The following is a 6,000-nucleotide window of genomic DNA, read 5'->3' as shown; positions in this document are numbered from 1 at the left end:
ATGTCTTTCTATGAACTCCTTGTCCTGTTTGTGGCCGTAGGAGTTAGTGATCGCCACAAGTTATTTTATTGAAGTCAGAGTCAAGCCTTTGATCTCTAATGACAGAAATAAAAATGTTCCTATCAAACCCTCTCCATCTAGGTCGCTTCCAACTCTGCTTTGCTGTAGGTTAGGATTCCAGCGCTGCACTGTTTGTCTGCAGGCCTACATTATTACATCAACATTTAATATTTATCTTTAAATCCTTTAACCTTCCGTTCAGCATGAAAACAATTGATAAAGGCAGATTTAGATTATTCTGAAAACAGGTAAGATGTAATATTTGCTTCATTAGAAATATAAATAGGCATCTATGCTCTACAAAAGTGATAGAAAGAGATTAAAAGCGGTAATGTTGAATTTCTGCATGTATTGAATAAAGTGCTTATCCTCGTCTTCAGATTGTCCACTCCATCATTATACTGTATATTGTACTAAGTCTGGTTTGCACGGTTCTCTTCTCATCACTCTGAGCTAAAGAAGTTTTATTAATATTGGGAAAACATTTTCTAAATCTACGTTTAAAACCTGTGTTCTCAAATCTAAATACTAAATATGTTCAAATTTAAGGCATAAACTACAACACAATGAAAGAGACAAACTGTTGTGAACAAATCAGTGCTAAACTGAATGACATAGGAAGGGCTTTTATTTTGATATATTCAACAGGAAGTGTCCTTGTAATGTAGCAGCTAGCTTAGGCTCCATGCGAACACACTTAATAATAGCTCTTAGCTCCTGCTCCTAGCTTATGCTCCGTAACCTTTCAAGGGATCAACAGTAAGAACGGCATTGTGGGGAAGAAAGGAGCTTCAGACTGCTGTGCTGATTTTGGACAGCCTTTAACGTTGACGTCATTAGATGACGGAAACGCACATAGACGATTCTAGACAAATCCGGGCCTACAGCCTTCTGAAGATGAACTACAAAGTGCAAAGTTAATTTTGTTTCTGGTCATTTTCGTTGATTTCTGTGAGGTGGGCTGTGCTTATACGTCATGTCACGCAACGGATTGTGGGATTCTTTGTAGCTCCTTAGCACTGGTAAGGGTGTCATGAGGTTCCTAGGCTAAACTAGCCACCAGAGGAAGCATACAGGCTCCTTCTCCTACCTCCTTCCTTACTGACTGCACTATTCAGACAGCACTAATCATGACGACCGCTGACACACTTTCGCTTTGGCTAAAGGGTCCTTACCCGACGGACGTATTCGGATGGACCCTTAGAAGGAGGTAAGCGATGTCTATTTTGTTCTGAAATGATCCAAAGTCCTTTAGTTCAGTTGGAGAGACATTTGTGTGGTCATTATTACGAAGCTGCAGCTAACATGAACAGACTGTTATGAGCTATTAACATCCCATAATAATCCACAAACCAGTGTTGTAGTGCTCGAGTCCGAGACTCGAACTCGAGTCCGAGTCATTAGCTAAATTTAGAGACTCGTGACTTGACTTGGACTTGAGCACTGATGACTCGAACTTGGACTCCTACATTCAGATCATTCTGACTCGGAAATTGAGAAAAAGACTTGACTTTTTTATATCATTAGGCTATGATTTTAATATGTCATTAGAATATTATTTGGTGTATGATTTTAATATCTAAATTAATAGTGCAATGCGGTGGAGTGTGGATTTTTTTTTTAGTTTAAAAACATGTAGGCTATGCTCACTTTAGTGCGGAACTTGGACTCGACTTGATCAATAAGGACTCGACTTGGATCAATAGTGACTCGACTCGGACTCGACTCAGATTTTTTTTTAATGACTTGGACTTGACTCGGACTTAAACACTGGAGACTCGAACCTGGACTCGGACTCGAGGCATAGTGACTTGACTACAACACTGCCACAAACTAACAACTGACTGGCTAATAATCAAGCTCATCCTGGACCTTTCCCAGTAAAACATGTACAGCAGCTGCAGTGTAGCTCACAACTCGGCTTCGTTTCAATCTTCATTATACAAGATAAAAACTATTAATAAGACTAAAGTCTCGGACCACAAGTCCCAGTCAAGTCTCTAGTTTGAGTTTTTTATTTTGCGACTTCAATACGTTTTGAGTCTACATCTCAAACTCGACTCGCCATCTCTGATAGGAGGGCTGTAGCCACAAAAGTCGGGATACTAACCAGACAGGTTTATCAGGCCACCATAATGGGCTTAAGGCAACTTTTAAAATGTCCTTTAACACCGACTCTATGCTTCAGTTAAATGTGACTCACCGCGAAGTGAGTTAAAAGTGTTATTAACTTTGACACGCTTTGGATATCACACAGAAATCTACCCAATTACTGAGACAAGTGTTATATTGATACTTTTACATTAGCAACAGATAACAAGGTTCTGGGATAAAGAAAGCAGCAAAACCGCATAAATTAGATTGTACCTTGACTGTGGAAAAATGCAATGCATCACATCCAATTCAGAGATGAGAAAAAATAAACAAGAATGTCAAGAGTCAGGGAGATCACTGTAAAATAAAAGGTTGCTTTGGAGGCAATTTAAAAAGAGAAGAGCTAAATAAACCGCTTTGTTTCAATTATACACACTGGAAAACCTGCTGAAGGGCATGATAAAAGTGCTAACATTACAGAGTGGTGTAATTCACAAACCGTTTCAAATAAACCACATCCGTATGATTGTGCGTCAACACTTTGGACATGAGCTACAACATCATTATTATTTGCACATTTTCATGTTTTGTGAACAGCTTCTCTACAGACCCAGTTGGAGTAAAGCTGCGACATGATTAGGAATACCTGAAGCAATTTTTTATTTTACATGAAATAGCAAGAAAATGAATACTTGGAACCAGATTTATTATTACATAAGCCAAGGTTGCAGTTTGTTTGCTGATCTGCATCGACAGAGCCACCATTTTCTCTAGCTTGTTTACTAATGATTTGGTCTCCAATTTTTTACAATAAGTAAATATTAATTAATAAATCCGTCACCATCTGGTAGTGAAACTGTTGTTAAAAGTTCTGTTTATTGGCTAATTTCATTTATATTTATGGAGACAAACAAATTCAAATTTTTTTTCACTATGCATAAACAAAATTGATTATAAAGGATGTATCCTTATACAGACCAAATCACACGTTTAAAGAAGCAAATGTTTTATGCATACTTATTAAAATTAGGATTTATTTACCATCTTGATTAAGTATGTGCACAAAAGGATTATTTACATTTTTAGCCATCCCTAATTTACAGTAACAATTACATTTGCATAGTTTTGGCTGTCTTCGTGAAAAGTAATTTAATTTAAAGAATCTCCAGGTTACTTATTTTGAGGGGATTTTTCATAGTTTTTTGTCTTTAATGTGTTTTTGTAAGTTAAACACACCAATCTTTGCCCTTTTGACAATTTTGTGCCTTTGAACCCAATTGAAAATGCATATTTATCATCATTACAACTTCTTATATTATTTATTTCATCATTGGTTTCTATGTAAATTTTGCTTTGAAATTTCTTGAGATGGTATTTATTTTTTAATATAATATTTAAATCTAACCAGAATGTGGGATAAATACATGCCTTTTGTATGACTTTTTCTGCAATCAGTAAATATAATTTCAATTAGGTTGAGCCAAAAGAGAAAAAGCTTGTTTAAAGTGTGCAAATGTCACTGAAACCACAGCCCTGATGCCAAACAATTAATTTGTTTTCTATACCCAGGGTGGCGGTATGGGTGGGCATCCACCTTCAGCTAACATCAAGTTAAATTTATTTGGGTTCTGTCCAGCTGAATGCGATCTAACAACATTAATTTGAGGGAGTTAAGAGGTGTGACAGGTAGTGGTCAACCCGCAGCAGCATGAAGAGCATAGAAGCAATAACCTACAGAGAAAGGGGAAGCTTTAACAGTGACTGATATATACAAATAAGCTAAAAGTTGGACCGTTAAGGAACCTTGATGAGTCTGTCGAAAGTAGCTTTTTAACTTTGCTCGTTCTCTTGCGAGAATGAGGCTGAACAATAGCCTCGGCTTAGTTTTCACACCTTCTCTTTCAGCTTTAAAAGCAGGAGCGCTTCAGAACAACACCATCTTGACATTGCTGAGCCTGAGCAGGGCTGACATGAAAGCATTGCAGGCAGCTGACACCTCCCCCAAGATTTATCTAAGCTTTCTTATCCTCCAACGTCTGCTAGCCAGTGATCACGGTCCGACTTTCTTTAGATCAGTCTGAGCCGAGCAGTAGGAGCAGGGTCTTCTTTTGGACTATGTGTTTCTTGTCACATTTTGTTTTTAATTTAATATCAAACATTCAAAAAAAAAGAAAATACCATAAGAGTGTTCAAAGGTGTCTGCAAATGTGCTCAGGGACAAGGTCCTTTTGGTCCGGTGAAACCAAGATTTAAGTGTTTGGTTGTAATGACCACTGATACATTTGAAGGGGGGGAAAACATGGGATTATGCTTGAAAGCCTCAAAACATCGTCCCAATTTAAGGACAGAGGTGGTTGCATCATGTTGTATGGAACATCACAAGACAAAGGTTGGTGCCTGTTATGTGCTCTGGGCACGTACTCTTATTTTATTGTTTATTTTGTAATTGTTTTGTGGTTACGTTTTTCTCTGAGTACTTTTTTGGGGTTTGTTTCCTTAGTATGAGGGATTGCAGCAAAGCCATGGACAATGCAGACGACTCTCCCTGTAGCTCTACGCTTCTCCAGGAGTGAATGCTGCTTGTCGGGACTTTGATGCAATCAACTGGTTTCCCTTATATAGGAAATTTTTGACCAATCTGTATAATCTGACCCAATCTGTATAATATGATTGAACTTGACTTTGTAAAGTGCCTCGAGATGACATGTTTCATGAATTGGCACTATATAAATAAAATTGATGTCATGATTTGGGTTTGGTTATAGTTTTTGTTTGTATTGGATCAATTACTTCATTCTCCTGCCTTAAATTCAGTTTCTATTTTTGGTTCTGTCTTAGTGTTTGATTTTGTTTTAGGTTATAAGTTTATCCGGCCTGCTCAGACCATTTCTGTCACCAGTCTAAATTCAGTTCACCTGCCAGCATTCTTTTGTCTTCCTGTCACTCCCCTTCACCAGTCACCATCCAATCGGCTTCAGTTTACTCCCAAGCACTTCCCTGTTCCGATTAGCTCCACCCATGTCAGTAATTAGTTTCACTCCATTCACCTGATCACTCCCTTACTTATACCTGCCTCTGCCCCCTGCAATCTGCCACATCATTGTTTGTCTTTCCAATCCCTATCGGTGAGTCTTGTCCAGCATTCCATGTTCCACGTTTATTTGCCTGTTTAACTGACCACTGCTTGAGTTTATTCTGCCCGCCTGTTTCCTGATCAGACCTATCTTTGGATTTTTGAGTTAGCCTGTCCTCTGTTTTGTAGATAGTTTCATCTGTGACTGCTTTTTGTTATTTTTGGTTATTAGTCACATTCATCCCCTTTTTGGCCTGATGCCCGTTTTTGTTTTTGCATTTTTGTAAATAAATGTTCTTTCACCTAACCTCTGCTTGTCTGGTTGAATACTGGGTCCATCTGTCTCTGGTTCGTGACAATTGAATTGAATTGAATAGATTTTTTTGTACTTAAAATAATTGTTGGAGTGATTTATTATTGGAGCATTGGCATCGCCGCTCGTTCCCGCTCCTTGGGCACACACCAAAGTCAGCTACCATGGCTATAGCAGCATTCTCTAGATTGCTTGGCGTTTTAGTTTTGGCCTGGTAGGACTAGTTGGCCTGTTTTTGGGCGTTTGATCCCCTTTTGGGATGTTCCCTTTAATTTGTTGGTATTAGCGCCTTCGACGGCCCTGTGGAGGGCTGGCCCACTGCTCCACCTGTTGTTTCTGTTTGGCTGGTTTACCTGGTCCACCTTTGGTTTTTGTTGGGCACGGGAGAAAAGAGTTCATTGCTTTGGTTTGGGGGGGAGGGGTCCCCAAAAGAAAATGAGAGTTAAAGAAGATCCATGAA

Source organism: Fundulus heteroclitus, unplaced genomic scaffold, assembly GCF_011125445.2.
Source record: "Fundulus heteroclitus isolate FHET01 unplaced genomic scaffold, MU-UCD_Fhet_4.1 scaffold_178, whole genome shotgun sequence".
In the NCBI taxonomy this organism is placed as follows: Eukaryota; Metazoa; Chordata; class Actinopteri; order Cyprinodontiformes; family Fundulidae; genus Fundulus; species Fundulus heteroclitus.
This window is presented reverse-complemented; position numbering follows the sequence as displayed.